This window comes from Zootoca vivipara, chromosome 10, assembly GCF_963506605.1.
Source record: "Zootoca vivipara chromosome 10, rZooViv1.1, whole genome shotgun sequence".
Taxonomy (NCBI): Eukaryota; Metazoa; Chordata; class Lepidosauria; order Squamata; family Lacertidae; genus Zootoca; species Zootoca vivipara.
In genome coordinates this window covers 30,776,850-30,797,991 of record NC_083285.1, presented here as the reverse complement: position 1 = coordinate 30,797,991, position 21,142 = coordinate 30,776,850, and the positions used below count along the sequence as shown (strand labels likewise).

Below are 21,142 nucleotides of genomic sequence, written 5' to 3'. Positions count from 1 at the left end.
CAATTATCAGTCTTCATTCTGGTTGTTTAAAGCAATGCTTAACTGTGCTGCTTTGGCAAGAGGTGCTGGTGGTGACATAGAATTTGTTCTGAATATAATTTTGACTTCTTCGCTTTTTGTCCTAACTCCAAGCCTGCCAATTCCTCCCTCTTGTGAGCGATGCAGTGTTGCGTTACAAAACCATGAGCAAAAAATCAGCTTTCCAATACTTTAAATGTAGCAATACCGGAAACAGCCAAGACAACAAGGGAGTTTGGACAGTTTTTCTTTAGTCCTAGATGCTCTGGCCACAGCTTCTATGCCCACTACAAATGAGCCAAGAATCAAGTTAGCAACATTAAACACTACCCTTGCTAGTCTAGCCTCTGGATGATACTTTGATTCTTTTTTGGAGAAACATATTGTTATAAGAATTTTGAGGTCATATCTATATATATATAATAATGGTTCATAAAACATGTACATGAATGTACAGAAACATGTCTGAAGCAGCACAAGAAAACAGGCCTGACTGACACCATTTTGACTCTCTCTGACCAGGTGTTCCTCTGCAAGGAAGAAGTGGGGTGGGGGGAACCTTCTCATTGTCTCAGGAATTAAAGTGATAATCCCTGGCATCCTGATACCTGGGTGCCAGACAAAAGGGTGTGATTAACTTGGCTGGGAAACAGGGAAATGTAAATATCTCTCAATTTTGTTGATTAGGTTTTGGGGGCAGGGGGCAGGGTCCAGACTGCTCAGATTACTGCCACCAGACCTCCCCTTTCATGATGTACCTATGATGAATCTAGGGAGGGGGGGTCTTGGGCTACACCCCTTCTGTGACATATGGATGATGCTTCTGGGGGGTGGGCTGAAACCAATTTCAAATTTCTTTTTAAGGGCAAGACATCTTTGTTTGGTGTTCCTTCCTTGTTCTCCTGCGTGAGAGGAAGGACCCTGTTGCAACAGTTTTTTATTCTTTAATAAACTGTACTTTGCTTTTGACAGCCTTAGTTTGGTCTCTGTCATTCTACGGCCAGCGGCAACATCGTGCCTGCTTGCCTGGATCCTTGGGCTCTCCCTGGGTCAGGATCCATTTCTCTGGGTTCATAGGAACCAGCTTAAAATTTTACTTCACATATACAGAGCTATATCCAAGTAAGAACATAAGAAGAACCATGCTGTGTCAGGCCAAAGGCCCAACTAGTCCACCCATCTGGTCTTCTCACAGTGGTCCACAAGCAGGACCTACAGTACATGCAACAATGCTCTCCTCACTTGCAATTCCCAGCAAGTGGTATATACAGAGACATGCTGCCTCTCAAAGCGGGAGGCAGAGCATAGACATCCCCATTATTTTGTCTAATGCTCTTTTAAATCTATCCAAACAGATGTCCATTACTATGAATTCCACCATTTTAACTATGTGCTGTGTGAAGAAGTACTTTTTTTTAAAAAAAATGGGCCTGAATTGAGCTTCATTGCACGGTGCTGAATTCTCTAATGAGACGTTTTTGCCTTATCCACTTTCTACCCAGCTTGCAAACAGTAATGCACCTCTATCATGTGTGCGCCTTCCCCCCCCCCCACTTACCTGCCTTTTTCTAAACTAAAGAAGCTGCAAATATTGCAAACTGAAATATGTATGTTGGGGGAAAGGTCTTGGCAGCCGACCTAATCTACTTTTGCTGATGCAAGACAGACTCAAATAGAAATGAAGCTGGGCTATTATTGGCTTCAGAGATTAAGATCAAGACTCTGAAGTATATCCTCAAGCAAGTAGAGAACCAGTGGAGTGTGCTGGGCTGGGTGTGATATGCTCTTGAGGATTGCTCTTGCTCAAAGAGGCATGCTGCTTCATTTATATACTTGAGAGTTGCTGCACTGGCTTTCACCTTACATACATCTCGCAGTGCTGTCATTTTGACCTAAATCAGAAGTTACATAAAACTGGAATGAATTAACAGATTTTGCCTCACCAACTGTGTTACTTTCAATTGCCCTGAAGGATCTACTTGCCTTCACTTCTGTAACTTTAAAAAAAAAGGCCATAGATGGTGAAAATGCCAGTGTATTTCCTTACATAGCTGCTGCACCCAGCAGTTCATTCCCAGGTAAACGTTAAGGCAAATACTGTGAAGCAAAGTAATGGCGAAGCACATGACCCAGCCAGTATTTTTTTCCTTCCCGTGCATTCATCACTATGAGCATTGATTTCAGTACTAGTAATGAATCGCAAACTCCTGGTCCCTTGCAGTACACACACACACACCATTATTTCTAACTCCTATAATGAAGCACCCCTTCATGGATCACTGCCTTGTCATGGCGAAGGGGCTTAAATAACTTAGAGAAGTTATGTTTTGACCAAACGTGATCCACCTGGAGAAGGAATTGGCAAGCCACTCCAGTATCCCTGCCAAGAAAACTCTATGGACAAAGACAACAGGCATATAAAAGTTATGACGCTGGAATTGTGGGTCTTAACAATTATGAACAAACCCATCCTTACATTCCCCCCCCCCTATAACTATGCCTGATCAGAATCTGTGATTTGTCAAGAGAAATTTCTAATGGTCCAGGAAGACCAGATCATGCATGGGCAATAGAGAACAAGCCTGGTCCTCAAGCACTCCCATCATCACCTTCCATTCCCCTTTTTATCATGCATCCACTGGTGGCTGGGAAAGCAACAGTAGATGAAACCAAAACCAACGATAGGTGGAGCTGCAGCAGATAACAGGCAAAACCAACTAATTATAGTGTTGCCGCCAATCCTCTTGCCTGTTGAGTTCTACAGGGGCAACACGAAGTCTGAGGAAGAGGAAGTGACAGGCAGAGGGTTAGATGCAATCAAGAAGGAAGGAAGATGGGGGCTGGCTGAGGAGAAATTGATGGGATTCAGTCCTATTGGACCAGATTCTGCTGCATGCATCAGAATGCAATATTTCTGGGGTTTATTACACTGCAGTTCCCTGGTAATTACAAACTGAACTGTGGTTTAATATCCAATTACAAGCCAGGATATCAATGTCATAGAATGTCAATATTTTTTTTCCACTGATCAGAATCAAAACAAAAATGAAGCAACAGTTATGATTTTTTTTATGATGTTACCCTCCACCTGCACATTCTACCTAATATCTATATTTAATCAAATATAATGAAATATAGGATATAAAGTTAATCATGAAATGAAGTGGGGAGAAGTGGGTTGGAAAAAAAGAAAAAGAATCCAGCATGCATTCTTATTCTCTATTTCACATTCATGGGGGTGGAAATCCTTGAAAATCAGACTAAAGACATAAGGCATGCTTTTCAACATCGTTATACAAAAGCATCTTCCAAAACCCTCCTCCAAGATTTGGACAGACACTTCCTCTTAGAACTAATTGCGATAGACATCCAAATCCTCCAGACATCTTTAAAATCTTAGCATTAATATTCCTATTTCAGTTTTTCAAAGTCTGATTTCTAAAAGACAAAGTACTCAATAAATTGCACGGAATTAAACTGCTGTTTCTTGGAACGATAATACGGTCAATCACATATGAAAGTAATCTGAGTCTGGATGTTACAATGGGAAGAAATGTACCACCACTATTTAAAAATAGATTCAACCCAAACAAATTAACTGAGAGCAACTCTGTCTTATTGTCTCACTGGCCCTAGTCCTACACAACTCCTAACCACTGCCAATAAGACTTCAATGCAAGCCTGAACTAGATCCAATATCTTTTAAAGAAAGCACATTTTGAAGGACAGAAATAAGGAGGATCTGGACAAACATGCTAACTTCAGGGGAGGGCATTAAAAATAGGAGGAAACAGGCTGAAAGCATTTCATGTAGTCAAATGCATTATTCTCTGCAAGGTTGTCCTCCTAATTCACAGAATACAGCTAATCCTCTTGATGAATGCAGCATGTGTCGTGCTGTAAATGAAAATTGTATAGCCTCTAAACAAGAGAGGCAGCGCCTGCTACAAATGCAAATCAAATGACTGTCAGTTTAAACACTGCCTTTTCATCTTCCCCCTTTTTGTAAGCAAACAAACCGCACAAGAAACATTCGAACAATACTGCTGGGCCAAGAGAGGTCTTCCCCAAATATTGGTTAAACTGCCAAACTGAGCATGAATAGAGAAGTCGGGGGCTAATTTGTCTATGTGCTCAAGTGCATTATTATCACCCACATCTTTTCAACCACCATCCCATGCAACTTTCCTAATACGAGGGCCAGCACCATGCATAATGGGTTCCATGGCATAATGCCCACTGGCAGGGTCCCTGCCTAGGCAGGCTTACCTGTGCTAGTGTTCTTCTGATGGGACCCAAGGAGGTGACAGCTCTGTGCAAGGCAGCTGCTATCTTAGATTGACTTTGTTGCCTAGTCTCAAGTTCCAAGCCTCCAAAAGAAATAGTCAACAGTAGCTTGTAGCCACCCCACACGTGGGATCCAAGGCAGATGTCTGCAGCAGTGGGCTCTCCAGGGCCAAGTGGGCTCTGACACCTGCCCATACAGCTTCTTATACAAAGCCTTGTCTTTTGAAAACACCTGTTATCGTCTTCTTCTGTGCATCGTTAAATGATGGAGCTTGTTCCCACAAGAGGCAGTGATGGCCACCCACTTGGATGGCTTTAAAAGAGGATTGGACAAATTCATGGAGGAAAAGGCTATCAATGGCTACTAGCCATTATGGCTATGTTCTGCCTCCATTGATCAGAGGCAGTAACGCTTATATTCATTCATCCTACTGCATGTTCACACAGGTGGGCCATGCGATCATGTGTGAAGTTACTTTTTCATTATACTTTCCTTCCACAGACTAGTAAATAAGTGAACTCACCTAGCCCCTTTGGATGGATTCACTATATAGTCAATCCATCTAAAAAAGTACCGTAATATTCCCTTGATTTGATAATGGCAAAGGAACAACAATTTGAAATAGGCAATATTGCTCAATATCCTGCGCCTCATGGGAACAGCAATCAGGCACTACTTACCATCTAGTAATCAGAACAGAGCTTGCCAAACTGTGTGTCGCGACACGTTAAGTGTGTCGGCTGCAGTGTGTAGGTCTGTTACGCGAACGCTCCCCTGCACTCCTCCCAGAGCTGGAAAAGGGTTGGTTTAACCTCCATTTTGATAGTAAAACTAAATTACTGTGTCACAAAAATGACACGTCTAAAAAGTGTGTCACCAACATGAAAAGTTTGGAAAGCTCATCGGAAAGTTGTCATATAAAACAATGCACTCTGGTCCTTGAGTATATATGTGCAAATCTGCCACAGGCTACAGATTTCCCAAGAAGCAGTTTATACCAAGTGATTCCATATACACCTACGGTGCTAGTCAACAGATCTGCATCGCCAAGTAATGGACAGGATTTTAGTCGTTCCCCTGCTTCCCTAGATTGCTTCTAAAATGTTGGAGTAAGGTAGAAGTTTTCCTCATTTGACCAAATAACACAGATTACCAAGCAGTCATATGAATGCTGTGGCAATTTGTCAGCTTGAAACAGTCCCTTATAGTCACACAAGCAGGTACCTAAAATCCACTCATCTAGTTTCATGTGAAAAATTTATCAGCGGGGCCTCAAAACCTTTGCCCTTTCTTAGCACCATGGCAAAATCCCCGCCTCACTGTTTTCTTCTCACCCTCTCCTTCACAGTTCCCAACAGTCACTTCCTTCAGCATTCACTTTTCTTCAGGTCTCCCTTCTTATCCTTGTAAGGTTCCAATAACCTTGGGGGGGGGTGACTATAATGTTGCCATGTGAGCACCCCCTGGTGGCATGTAGATGCACTGGCGGATTCCAAGGAGGGAAAAATGCTCAGGCTGTATGCTGGACCTATATTTTTAGAATGCCCCAAATCAGTATATAATTAAAGGAAGTAGAACCTTGTTCCACACAGAAACAGCTTTCAGTACTGGTTGAACATATCCCCACCACTCCATTTTAACTTCTTTAGGACTTTGTTAGAACGAACCACCAGAAAGTCTGATAAATGCATATATTTCAGAGATTCAAAGTTTAATGCCACCTCAGGTGAAACTATTACTTTTGCTCTGCCTCAAAAACCTCTAATACTTCAGCACCTAATTGTGCATCTTCAGACAACAATTTAAGGCACACACTCAAATTTGCACACTAGGGACATGGAAAATCAAACCCATTTCTTCCAAAGAGGGACTACCCAGTTTTACTCACTGAGCACTAGCAGTTATTTTGTGCCAATAAAGGCTTTAGTGGAAAACATTTCTTTGAGAATGGGAGCAGGAAGGTTCTTGTAAAATTCAATGCATTGTTTGACTGCAAACAAGGAAGACTGATGTTCTTCTCCAGGCCTATTGTTTTGCCCCCCTACCAAGTTCTAGTTCATTCATTCAAGAGGTGGTAAGGAATATTAACCAACAGCATTTTTCCTGCAGCAATACATTTCCCTGTATTGTTTGTTTCAAGTTAAATAGAAACAGCACTCCCTGTTTTGCAGATCTACCACAATTTTAGCACTCTAAACTATTAAAGGTATACATTTTTTGTCCATTGCAAAAAATACAGTGAAATCAACCCTATAGAAAACTAGCTAATAAGATTTTAGGGGGGGGGGTTAGTATGCAAAGGACTACTGAAATTAATGAGATACCCATTGACCCAAATATAATTTATTTATTAAATGTCTACCCTGTCCTTCCCAGTGAAACTCAGTATGGCCAAAAAGAAAAAAGAAAACCAGCAAAATACCATTATTTTGATCTATAAATCACTGAGGAATTGTTATGCATATGTAGAGATAATGAAAATAAAATCCTATTCAGTAGCTTGTCAAGCCTTGATTTTGGCCAACACAGAGGAAAAGCACAACACATTGATATTGGTATGATTTCCAGTCAAGGCATCTATTAAATAGTAAAGATCTATCACTGCCTAATGGTCAAAATCCAAATAAACTGTTACAATGGAGAAGTTTGCTATTGCTGGGATGCATACAACAGCCTTCAAAAGAATATGCATACAGTATTAAATAAGCTGTAACTGTTTTGCTGAAATGTTGTTCTGGAATATGCACCATGTGCACTGCTAACAAAACAAAACAAAACAAGAGAATACTATTTTGAGAGGGTCTTGTGGGGAGTAAATTGTTATTTGTTCTATTGTTACTTAGTGTTACACTCATCAAGCTTTGCAATAACTGTTACTAACTCAAGAATGACAAATATCTATACATCTTTATTATTTTGTAGCTAAATATTATTCTTGAACACACACACACAAAAGTAAACTGCGACAACACCAATCTTGAACACTCTATATTAATTGGCAGCCTTTCACAGATATTTTGCAGAATTGCACATGTTTATTTAAAGGTAGCTGGCCTATACCACTAAAGCAAAGTAGCATCAAGAGAGGCAAAAGCTTCCACAGCAGTCCCGCAATTAGAGAACAGGCTAACCAAAGGAAGCCCTACTATGAAGGATTAAGTTTGGCCACAGATTTCCAGCTAAATTAAGTAGACAAGGAAAGCTGAGAAAATCATGACATAGTATACTTAACCGATGCATAGAACTTTACAGCTTTTAAGGTGTAAAACAACCACACAAATATCAGTTCTGAATAGACATTATCACATAAGAATCCCGGGAACTGTAATTTGTTAGGGATGCTGGAGCTGTAGGTCTGTGAGAGGGAAACTACAGTTCCCAGGATCCTTTGGGGGAAGTCATGTGCTTTAAATGTGTGGTGTGGACCTGCTCAGAGTAACAGAAAGAACACTTGGTTGTGTCTTCTTTGGATTGTGATGTGGTCAAGTGAGCAATATTATCATGCAACAACAGAGAAGACACCCTTGTTTTCACTTTTATTTAGTTGACTTCATGACTGTGTCATTACGTACAGAGAGTGGGGAGCAGTATGTGTCTTATAAAACAGAAATAAAGTTCACCAGGGATAAGACACAGCATACCATGAAAGTACTGTCAGAACTCAAAGAGAGCAACAATGAAACCATTATTCAAGCACCTGTGTCTCCCCCCCCCCCCCCTGGTCCAAAAGGTCATAGCCTTAAGTTAACCGCATGACAGAATTCATGACTCTTTTACCAAACAGCAAATTCCACCATTAATAGAAAATAGATCAGAGTGAGAAAATACAAAGTCACACAAAACACTGCACGGTGAAGTGCAAATAAATTGAGTACCTTTGGCCCAATACAAAATTAAGCATTATCTTTTAAAAATGAAACTAAGAGAGAGAGGCAATAGGCACAGTTCACAACTTTTAAGCAGTGTTGATATTAATCAAGTTTCTCCTCTAAACCTGGATGTGCTGGTTCATTGGTATTCACTAATATTAGGCATGATGGAGGTGCCAACATGAAATCTTAACTAAGGGAAATGTACAATTCAGCTCCGTTAGATCTGTAGCAGGAAGGTGGTGGGTGGGTGGCGGAAAGACCCTGAGTGAGAAGCAGGGAATGAAAGAACTCCCAGGATGAGGGTTCCTAGGTGAGAGGTGGGAGCGCCCATCATTTTCTGTATGAGACGAGGGTTAAGATCTACCTTCAAGAGAGGAGTCTTTCACCACATCCGTATCTTTCTCTGTTTTTTGTTATTATTTAGATAAGTTTCTTTCATCTTATTGTTTTATTTTTAAAAAGTGTTAATAAAAACTTGACACTAAAAACAGACCACCATTAGTCAAGCCCACCATTACTGCAGAACAGAGACACCTACCTTGGTAAGGTCATATGAAATTCCCATTAAATTTCAATATAACATGCACACCATTGATCTTTCATGGGCTGTACCCATCAACTCTAAGGAGGAAAAATTGTTCAGTGACACTTGTATGAATTAAACGCCAGCTCAGAAAGCAAGTGTCAGCATTAAAAGGACAGAAACGACTGATATTACTCACTTAAGCGGAGGAATAGCCCATAAAAATGTTGTACACACTTCACAGCATGAAGTCACTTGAGTAATTTTTCTGTTGAAACTTTTATCTACATAAAAAAGCAACTTTTAGCAACTACTTGTATGTATGTAAAGCAAATGCTAAATGAAAAGCTGTTCTTAATCAAGTCACATCTTAAGGGCAAGATCATGGAAAGATAGTCCTAAGGTAACAGCATAAACAAGAAACTAAATCTACCTAAATGGGAAAAGTAATTTACATCTTGTGCCCAACATAAGACACCTTTTAAAATCAAATTACATAACCTTAATCAAAAGTGACTTATTATTGAGGCTTCTGCAGAACAAGATCAACTCAAAACAATAATAATAATGACAACAATCATGGCTGCATTACAATAACAGCAGTAGCATTGTTTAAATGATGCATGTACAAAATTTGAGTTGATGTCATTATTTGTCAGACATCTGAACTGGTAAAGAATTTGTGTTCAGCACAGCATCTGCTTTCCTTTGCATCTCATGAATGAAGAACAGTGGTAAAGGAGAGGCTAAGCAAAGGAAGCTAGGCCAAAGAAATGTAAAGACCAGAGAAATTATTCAGATTGCTATTGTGCCAATTATGCTTGTAAAGTATGCTTTTAATAAGCAAGTATTAGCACGGCAAACCTCCATACAATACATTCTTCCTTTAACACAATACATACAGAGGCTCCACTGTCTCCATTTAACTACTGGATGCAAGACAAGTTTGGTGGGTGGGTGGGATGCTCACCTATCAATAATCTGATGTCCCAATAATATTAGGTGTCCCCCCCCCTTTGCCTGTGCAGTTGGGAATAAAACAATGTGGGGGAAAGGCACTGGTGCAATGCAAGCCCAAAGAATAAGGTGTTCAATGCTTATAACAAGTGCGCTTTGGGCTCACTACAGATCTTGCTAAATTTGAAGGTACTTTTGACACCTGGGTTGTTTGTTTGTTTGTTTGTTTGCTTGTTTGTTAAGCAATGGATATATTGTCACATTCTTTATGGGGTGGGTACCACATTAAGAAAATGAAACTAACTATGTTCTCCAAAGCAACCTTGGACTTCCACACCACCCCTCCCACACACGACAACAAAGCACTTAGAAAAATCAAACAGGGGGGGGGATATCAAAAGCAATGTGGTATGGCTTTGTCATTAACCAGGAACAGAGGAAAAGTCAATAACCGAGCAGGTTACTTCCCAAAATCCAGGACTTGTCTAAAATAAGTCTTTGGATCCCAGATTACATTTACAAAAGGTAAATAAGGGGACTTTTTTAAAGTCCTTATAGCTATTGTTAGAATAGACTTTTCTACTTTTCATATCTCAGATCTCCTCAAATTGTAGCATTGCTGAAATAAAATTAAAAATCCAGCAGTATTTTTTTTTCAGTATCCCAAATTGCTTTCTTTCTATTTGCGCTTCTGCACATAGAAAACGTTCCTCCATTCAATAAGAAAATGAGATTCAGTAGTATGAGGCTGAAAAGCAGCCACACCCAGGCTATGGAACCAAGTTGGTCCTATGAAAAATTCACATATGCAAGATAGAACAAACCCTCCAAATAACACTGAAACAGCCAATTTAAATTCAGCCCTGCTGAATCAGAGGGACATCAAGTCCAGTTCTTTTCCAACATGGGCAACCAGATGCTTATGGAAGGTCACATATGCAGGTCATGAAGGCTAAAAGCCCATCCCCATTGCATGCCCCGGGCCCTTGTATGCAGATGTGTTCTTGCCCAGAAGATAAAGTTTTCATGTTGCAGTCAAATCTAATGGACAAAGCAACTAACTCTTTTTAAAAAATCATCTAATATATGAGTGGAGAATTTCAGGACCAAGCATGACCCCTCCAGGTCACTACTTGACTCTTGGAACACCACACTGGGCCTTCCATCAGAGCCTCCAAGTGTCCCTATTAGAGAAGCTGTCCCAGTTTCTGATCTGATCCTGGAATGTCCCACTTTTCCTTAGGATGTCCCTATTTTCATCAGAGAAATGTTGGAAGGCATGAACTATGCACCCTCCTTGAGTGCTTTAGCTTTGCTGGAACTTTTATTAAGTTTCATGGTTGCCTGGATGGAGAGATGGGAGGAGGGTAGCTTTCCTGTAGTGAGGATGTAGACTGAACAAAGATGGAAGTAACATCTGTTGCTCCTCCCACTTTTGTCTCTGACCCCGCCCACCAGCGGTATGCAACCCTTAGAAAGCTACCCATGAGTGAATGCAGCCCTTTGGCTGAAAACTCACTTCTTACCTAAGGTGGATGCTTCCTAAATTACATATTGTGTTGGATATGCACTTTCTTTGATCACTCTTGAACCTCTTTCAGTGGGTGACTCCAAGTCCGAGACTTATGAAAGGAGAAAAGCTGTTCTCAGTCACTACTGTTCTAAATTTTATAAAGCTATTATACTCTTGTTTTTCCTCCCTAATCTAAGAAAGGTGCCCCAATCTCTTGATGGTTACCAGTGAGATATAAATACGCAATACAAAAATGTGAAAGCAACAAATAATCCACCGTGGATAAATGTCAACTCTCAAGAAAACACATTAAAAGGATCAAGCACTGGAGTAGATTCAAAACAAAGCTGGCCAGACAAAGATTTGAGAAAGGCATTGTACACCATGAATCAAGTCTTGTAAATCAATCAATAGTTATTTTAAAAATGTGTTGATCATTAAATGCAATAATGAAGTAACACCGAGCTCTGTAATCCAGTCCATGAGCCAGATTTGCTGAAAGGAATTGGGCACCAATGCAGATGGGTTTGTCAGAAGCATGGCTAATCCCCATTTAATCTTTCACACTATGGCCAAATATTTGGCCTAGCACTGGAAGAGCGTCAGCAGCACCCTTCAGCGGGGGGGGGGGGGGGAGGATGCTCTTCTGCCACCTTTTTAAAAAATAAAAAGGCAGAAAAACAACAGATGGAAACTTGCACGCATTAGCCTCTCTTGCCACAGAAATCAGCCCATGAACCAGATGATGTGATTCTTAATTGTTCTCATGCTCATACCTCCCTGTTTTAGCAATGCAAGTCTTAACTGAACAAGATTGTGACAGCCTTACTCTGTATGTAGAAGCTATTGCAAGGCAGAAGATATGTATTCCTACACATTCTACTCTGGAATAGATTCCACTGAACACAAAGGGACTTGACTTCCAAGTAGGCATGCCAAGTAAACATGTGAACGCTTTGTTTGGGAGCAAGTCCTTGTGAACTTATTCCTTCACTAGCCTACATAGGATGATGTTTCACACGACACATATCTAAAATACTGGCACATATTTTTGACTAAAAAACCCCAGATCAACTGGATTCTTTGGTAAAAACAAAACACAGCTGTTGGCATGGCAACTTTATAAAATAGTTAGCCCTGCACTACCAGGTCTCCCTCAGCATGCAGTCTACGTATACCAACGTATCTGCTGCTAGAGTACAGCTGCATTCAACTGAGGGCTGGCATTCCCCTTAGGCAGAGTGAGACAGCTACCTCAGACAGCAGGTGCAGGGGAACACAGAGAAGCAGCAAGGTCCTGGAGGACAGTGCTGGATATGTCATGCAGCTTGCTCTGTGCCCCTTAAGGTAGTCCGCTACCCTCAGGTGAAGTGGCATGAGAACACTGTCCCATCATGGTTTCTGTGCATGGAAATGGGTGGGATACCATCTTGCTATTCGCTGTAAGCAGCAAAGTGTCTTGGGCTGGAGGAACCATGGGATAATACATAACATTACTGCACATAGCTTATTTATAGCATTTTAAAGCTCTCCCTTCAGATCACATAGTGTAGTTTCAGAGGGTGGGGTGAAAACACCAGTAGTAGTAGTAGTAATAATAATAATAATAATAATAATAATAATAATAATAATAATAATAATTTATTGTTTATATCCCGCCCATCTGGCTGGGTTCCCCCAGCCACTCTGGGCGGCTTCCAACAAAATATTAAAATACAGAAATCCATCAAACATTAAAAGCTTCCCCAAACAGGGCTGCCTTGAGATGCCTTCTAAAGGTCTGTTAATTGTTGTTCTCTTTGACCTCTGGTGGGAGGGCATTCCACAGTCTTAATATTGCTCTTCTGCCCTAGATAGCATGCCATATTTTTTTAAGAGAAGGATAGGAACATTACAATAAAAAGGCACTGAATGGTTATTTTTGGTATTCTTATTATCAAGCCGCCCCTGCTTTCTCACAGCAGTTCTATAAATGCAATGCTCTTAATATTGAAACATTAAAATATATCTGATTATACATTTCTGGTAAGTCACTGCTGTTTCTGTTCTGAAGATAGACCTAAGGCTTCCTGCTGAATTTCAAACCAGTGCTGGAAAAAACCTCAGGGTTGAAAATTATCCCCTGTGTTGCTATGTCACAATATTTTCATCATTTCAACAGGAAGCTCAGGATCATTAACTTTAAATTGCAATGATACAAGAACCACAACATTGCCTTGGAGGCTGACTTAAAAGGACAAGTATGGCAACATAAATGTAAATGTTCTCTACCAGCTTTGGGGCGAGGGGGGGTGCCTACAGTCTCCAAGCACATTCTATACTTTCAGACTTGGCTGAAAGATGCCATTGATCTGTGGAAGATGGCAGAAATATGCATTATGCCACTGTTCATGAGAGCATGCCGTAATAATGGTATACAGTATTATTCATAACACTACAAACGGTCAAACAGTGAAATTGCAGTTGTCATGTTCAAGGATCAGCTTGTGCCAGGGTTCACCAGGCCTTAGCTTTAGCATGTTTTTAATAAGTCAAGGTTCAACTTTGGAATGTGTGAAGTAAGAGAGAGAGAAGGGAAAAGGCCCACAAGCTCAGAGTGCATTTCTGTATGTTTCCGAGCACAATTCAAAGTGTTGGTACTGACCTTTAAAGCCCTAAACGGCCTCAGTCCTGTATACCTGAAGGAGCGTCTCCACCCCCATCATTCAGCCCGGACACTGAGGTCCAGCACCGAGGGCCTTCTGGCGGTTCCCTCATTACGAGAAGTGAGGTTACAGGGAACCAGACTGAGAGCCTTCTCGGTAGTGGCACCCGCCCTGTGGAATGCCCTCCCAGCAGATGTCAAGGAAATGAACAACTATCTGACTTTTAGAAGACATCTGAAGGCAGCCCTGTTTAGGGAAGTTTTTAATGTTTGATGCTGTATTGTTTTTAATATTTGGTTGGAAGCTGCCCAGAGTGGCTGGGGAAACCCATATAAAATAATAATAATAATAATAATAATAATAATAATAATAATAATAATAATTCTATTACCACCAAATAGAGTCTCCCACACACTTTAGGTTTCCCACTTTGGCTCAAGCTCTGGTACATTCCAAGCAGATGTCCTCTGAAGGAGTTTAAGGCCTAAAGGGTGGTATTCAGCTAAGTTTTGCTCAGAGTAGACCTATTGAAATTAATGGATCTAGCAATCATGCTCATTAATTTTAATTGGGGGGGGGGAATTAGTTGACTACAGCCATTATTCGCAATCATATTTCAACCCCATAGTAGTATTTATAGGGTTTTAGGCTTGAATGGAACCTTGGAGACCAAGAATACAGCAACTACAGCACCCCTGACATACGGCTGTGTTTGCCTCTTTTTAAAATATATCCAAGGAGTAGCCACTGCCCAAGGCAGCCTGTTGCAATCAAACATATCCTACTGTTATAACATTTATTCTAACCCCCAACAGAAGTACAGATTTAGATACATCTAGTAAGGAACCATGTCTGTTTATATGGGAGGACAGTGAAGGTTCTATCAGCTGAAAAACCGCATTGTCTCTAAAATAGCTTAGCAGTGCTTATGCCATGCGCCTGGCTTGCGCATACAATTTGCTTATAAGCAAAATTAATCTCCTGCAGATTTTACATGTTTAAAACAAGAGCCGCACATGGGGTTTTTTTTTTCTTTTTTAACTAAACTATTTTCACTCGTTAGATGACTAATCAGTCTTCTGCCTGCTTTGAGCGAAAGCTGCAGCATGATGGTATCTGGCAGGAAATATTTTTTTAATGAAATAATTGTGCATTTGTCTGGCCCTTGATAGGGACCAAAGAGTATCAGTTTCTATTATGAATGCCTAAAAGTTCCTCAGTGTATCTCCAGTAACAATCAGTGATTAACTTAATATCATCAAAATTAGCTAACTTCCCAATGTAGATAGATTATCAGTCCGTCTGTCCCCCTTATTATCAGGGCAATGGCATAAAACTCATTAAGTTAGCTTTAGGAATCAGTATTGCTGAAAAGATTCAAAGCCCCATGGATTGGCAGGGATGGTGACTCTGGGCTCTTCCGGAGTTTACGAAGACCAGTTCCAAGATGTAACAGGTATACTAGACTATTGACAGTAATGCTTACATTTCATTCTGTTTTATTCTTTAGAGAGCCCTTGAGATAAGCCATTAAAAATAAATAATGATGAGTCTTTTACTTTTACCACACACACACATATATAACTTATACCATTTTTGTTTATTGAATGGAGAAGGGAGGCATAAAATTACTACTTTTTGAAAACATTTTCTAATCCTGCAGCAGTTCACCCTCATTAAAAGCTGATGGAATAAACTGGATAATTAATTATGCTAACAAGGAAGGGATAAATGACCTTATCCAAAGGCATGCTGGGGCATGTATTTCCTTTTTGGATCCTGCAAGTCTTTTTTAATTATTATTATTTTAGTAAAACCTGCCTAGAACTGCTCTAGACTCTCACTGGATTCCATTAGCAGTGATGACCATCTCCTTGATGCAACAACCACTTACTTCTTGTTTCCTTGGCATTTTTTGTTAAAGAATAGCTGTGATTCTATGTATCATGTGGCTGAATGGCAATGAGATATTGCAGGCTGAAGTTACTATTATGGAATCATCTTATTAAATACAGAGATTCTACAGTGGCCAGGGGTAGCCAACCAGCCATGACTTGCAGCAGGTGAAATGAAACAATAGCCCAGCACATTATGCAAATGTATTATTGCATAAATTTCCATGGATTGCCAAGAATTATGCATCTGGTGAAGCAAACTCTAGCCCAAAACATCTTGTGCCACCAAAAATTGCCTTTTTTCATAGCTGCATATAGGTACTAGTAGGCTATAGGGTTCTTCTGTGGAATGTTAAAATTTCCCTTGCACTATTCATTCTCCAGTAAATATTATCATGATTACAAATTATGTTATTTGTTATGTTACAGGCATCTGAGCACTTTGTCAAGCAAGCTTCTTAAAGAGCCCCAGGGCTCTTTTTCAGAAATTTGACATCTATTTATGCAACAATTCTGCAAATAGATTCTTGCCTTTACACCAACACCCATATACATATATTGTTTTCCCAAACACAAAAGCATTAATCAGTGACATAGAAATTATCGCTTCCTTATTACAAGGATACTGAAACAAGTGGGAAATGGACCATGGGTCCATTTATAAATCACCTGCTTTGGCTGCAGAAGGTCCAAAGTTCATTTATTGCATTTTCCTATTAAGGGTCCCAGGAAGTAAGAGAGGAAAAGACTTCTGACCTGGAGAATTGCTAGTACTCAGCCAGATGCACCAATAGTCTGACCTGGGCATAAGACATGGCTTCATATTTTCCTGCAAAAAAAAAACGACCTCACATTCCAGTGCATTATGGAGCCTTGTAGAAATGGTTTCTGTGCAGTAGTACTAAGTAGCATCATAATTGGCCCTGTGTTTCAGCAGCAGGAATAAGCCACACAAAGTTACATTGGAATGCATCAGCACTGAACAGTGTTGACACGAGCTTAGTTGCTAATCAAGTAAATGCACTTCATTCTAGGTACCTGCACTTGATATGAACTTCCAAATACAGGTTTATGGTCAATATATTGGTCCCCTTAAACAAGCACCTCTCTTTTTCCTGTTACCATCAATACAACAGTTGGGACATTTTCAGTCAGTCCACTCTGCCATCCATTATAGCAGCTTTCACCACCCTGTGGTCCTCCAGATGTTTCTGGACCACATCAGCCCCAGACATCATGGTTACCAGGGTGAGCAAGGCTAGATTTGATATATATATATCTGGACTCTGGGGGCTTTCTTTGTGTGCCTCCTCCATGTGAGGTCTGGAGAATGGGAAGAGGCCTTCTCTGTAGTGACTCCCCTTTTGTGGGATGCTCTCCCCAGGGAGGCTTGCCTGGCACCTTCATTACACACCTTTAGGCACCAGGCAAAAACCTTCCTCTTCAACCAGGTCTTTGGCCACTTAATAACTTAATATTCTACAGCCTTTTAAGTGTGTTTGTAGGAGGTATTGTTTAGTTGTTTCTGTTTTAACTATTTATTTGTGCCTTTATCTCATGGTTTTGTCTTGTGAACCAACCTGAGATCTTTTGATGAAGAGTGGTATAGAAATCAAATCAAATCAATCATTATGGTTTAGTGTGGAAACAGGGATCCCCAGATCCCCGGATGCAAGATTCCCTTCCCCCCCCCCCCCACATTCTGGGGTACTGGAATTTACTCAAAGCTGACAGGCTGAGCTTGTTTTTCTGCCGGACAGAGATGATGGCCCTGCCATCTACAAGGCAAAGGCAGAGGGGGAGGTTGCCTGGGAAACATGGGTGTGGAGTCACACAGAAAAAAAGTTGTTCTTTTTTTGGCACGCGAACAAGCATGAGAAAGTAGGGAGTAGGGAGAACCCCATACTGTACAGTGCTGGCTCTACGAAGCTGCACTGAGAGACCAGTGGCCATGACTGGCTGCGGCATTGGACCCAACCTTGCTGAAACTATGAGAGGAGCAATGAGAGAGATTCTTGGGGGCATAATGTTCTGTACCCCCCCCCTCTATTGAAGGCTTCTGGTGTAATAAATTGTATTTCTAAGACTCTGCCAACTTGGCTGTGCCTTGATTTTCCAATGGAAACAGAACCTGGATCCTTGCTACTGCCCAGCAGGTGTGGGGTGTTAAGCAATATGTAATTTACACACCCATCCATCTCTCTCAGATTACTATCTATTTTTTAACAGCTTGTCATTTCTAGTTGGCAATGGAGGATCGTCTATTAGGGCAAATGGGCCAATGCCCCACCAACTTCAGCCTGCCTTCAGCCACCTGTCACTTGTCCTGCCTTCATACTTTTCTCAAAGGCATCTGGTTGGCCACTATTAGAAGTGGATGATGAGTTGGGCCATTGGCCTGATCAAGCAGGCTCTACTTACATTGTTGGCTTCCTCCTTCTTAGTCTCAGTGTTGCCCTTATAAAACTCAGCAGGGAGGAAGATGGGGACAATACGAGAATTAGTTGGCTCTGGTTCCACCTACAGTTGACCTCCCTGCCTTCTGCTTTACCAGTCCCCAATGCAAAAAGTAGTGGCCACCCCTGCTAGTTGGAAAAAGTCACATGAGAATACAATAGTCCAAGTGCTCATGTCTCAACCCTAGAAATACTTCTGCTTGTGCATTACTTTGTTTTCTCTGAACCCCAAATCAGAATACTTTAGGGAAAGTTATATAGGTTGTGTTCAAAGTTCCACCAGTAATAGGCCAAGTAATATACATCATTGAGGAAGTCGGGCTTCCAACAATGTTATGAGGGTCCACCCTATTCACACTGGGTTGTCAGCATTCTAATGGTAGGATTCCTGTACCTTTAACAGAAACTTGACAGGCAGAAATTAGCAGGAAATGTCCAGATCCGGAGCCTGGAATGGATTGGTGGGTAAAACTCCACCTTCCTTTTGGGCAACCATTAATAGCACAATAGGCTACCTTTGCCAGAGAGGAAGTGAGTCAAATTCTATGCACAATGCTAGGTTGAGATACGTTTTGCCCATATCTGAATTTAACTGAGTGCTAGACTCCCTTTCAGAATCAGATTGTTGCCACACACACACACCCAGGACCACAGAACTCTCCAGCTGTACCTGATGCATACAACCTGGAAACAGGGAAGGCACTAGGACTTGGAAGCGTCCAGGCAGGCATGGATGCAGGAACTGTAACCTAGGCAATTAACAACAGGCTGCTTTCTTCTACTTTCGCCCCCTCCCCTCCCCGCTTTCCTTCCTTCCCTCCCTCTCACACACGCGTGCACAGAGCCAACATTTCTCTCACACATACGCACGCGCGCGCGCACACACACTTTAACACCCAAACTGTCAGCTTCTGCTTTGAATCTCCCCACTTCAAATACAGCCACTAGCAAGCCTCACCCTCCCTCCTCCGTCTCTCCAGCCCACACACCCCTAATGCTGCCAACCTCTTGTCTTACAGGGGAGAATGGATGTTCAACGTTAACTCCTTTTAAATGACTGCTTTGGGGGAGAGATCAAGGTACCATCCATCTCCCAGAGAAAACGCTGATCACCACAATAGTGTCTCGCCTCTCAAAGCGGGGCGGCAGCCTGCCTTGCACTGCTGGAGAGAGACACAACAAGCATCTGCACCTACAACCCCCCGAGAAAGAAAAAAGATCAATAAAGTACCGAAAACGTGCCGATCGCCTGCTTTAGGCCAGCGAGGGCGGGAGAATGGATGACAATATTGGTGCTTGCTTTTGGGTGTTCTCCAGATTTCAGGTTTTAAGGCACAGTACATCGTGCAATTTTCCTCCTCCTCCTCCAGCTTCTCTCTCCTTCGCCAGCCCCCACCCCAATAAAAGAAGCAAAAACCGGGGAGGGGAGAGAAACCGGCAAACAAACAGAGGGGGTGGGAGAAGAGGAACTGGAAAATGGGGCGGAGGAAAGAATATGTAGTAAGGGGACAAACAAAGAAGGTAAGGAAGCGTCATCCCTCTCTCATCTGCCAAAAAGCCCCTCGCAGCCCATCAATCCGGCGCCTGCAAAGGCTGCCCTGGGCCAAAGGTGCTGCTACTCGGCACACGCCTCTGGAGCAGCCAGCAAACAGATCCGGCTCCTTAAAGTCACTAGTCTACAATCTACGCCGCTGCCGGCGACGCCACAGAATAAAACGTTCACGCTTACCAACATCCCTCTCTTTATAAGACAATAACGGAAGAACAGAAGCATTAAATAAATAAAAAATCATCCCACACCCACAGCTGTCTTTATTTTTTAAAAAAGGGTTAGGAGCCCAGAAATTACATCATTTCTTTAATACCGTACAGGTAAATAAATCAAATTGGAACAAAGCTTTTTTTTCCCTAAAGACAACTTTGGAAACATAGGATAATCGAGACACATACATATGGATATTTATAGACCCTCGAGAGAAAGACCAGCGGTCCAAGGGTCCTCCAGAAGCCTTACCTGTCAGATATCATCCTGGAAGTGCGGAGAGAAAGCCTCAGTTCGCTCAAATTGCACCACTTCGGCAGGTTACTATGGAAATAGTCTTCAGGGTGGTTTAGAAACCAGCCACCTCCATCCTTCTCTTGCACATGCCGCGAAGGCTACCGATCCCAGGGCAGCCGAGAAACCGGAGCCAAAAGGTACCCCCGGCTGTGTGGCTGCCTCTCTCTCTTCCCCCACTGTCTGGAGGAGTCGCGCCGCCTGCCCCCTTCCTTCCTCTGCCTTCCTCTCTCTCTCCCCCGAGGACTCGGCGGGGCGATCAGATCTTCTCCCGGCTGCCGGAGCCAGGAAGTGGAAGGACAGTCTCACACCAGCAGCCCCAGCCCAGCGCTTTGCAACGAGAAGAGCTGTTTCCTAGGCACACAGCTGGAATTTAAAGGGGAAGCGCCTGTACCGGCTTCCCCTTCAATCACCTAAAAAGAAAAAAAGAAGGAAATGTCAGCAGGGGTTCGGGAGGGGACGAGGAGGAGGAGGAAGAAGAGGAAGAGGAAGGAGGGTGGTCGCGCAGAGGAAAGTTTCCGGCAAGAACAATGCAAAGCGCGTGCGGAAAGCCGAGGTTTCTACGCAGGTTTCGATTCTATTGTTTATACTCGATGCTTCTACATTAGGAATGCGCATCCAGCAGCGCAGCAGCATCCAATGGTTGGAGCCAAGTTAAGGGTTGGGTTTTTAAAACAAACAAACAAACAACAACAACAACAAAGCAGCGATTTGCAAACTTACCTCAGTCAAAATGATGTGAGGGTGGGGAATCAAGGCTGTTTTTTTAAAAAAAAAAACCTGAGCCAAGAAGGCCAAAGAAAGAGTTTACACCCAAAGCATACTGGGAAAGTAAACCTCCTAAATTGGGGCCCATGGGATGACATGCAATTCTAGACTGCTTTAGTGTCCAGACCAAGGGAAGTAATAATACTGCCCT

At 41.9% G+C, this 21,142-nt stretch overlaps 1 protein-coding gene across 1 annotated transcript in view; it reads right to left on the bottom strand.

Annotated features, from left to right (window-relative positions):
* The window catches only part of NAV3 (neuron navigator 3), a 463,204-nt gene extending 442,676 nt beyond the window's left edge, over positions 1-20,528 (bottom strand). The window contains exon 1 of the mRNA XM_035127692.2: positions 20,182-20,528. The gene's annotated coding sequence lies outside the window, so the exon portion shown is untranslated. The remainder of the gene's footprint in view (positions 1-20,181) is intronic.
* Between the last annotated feature and the right edge of the window lie 614 nt (positions 20,529-21,142).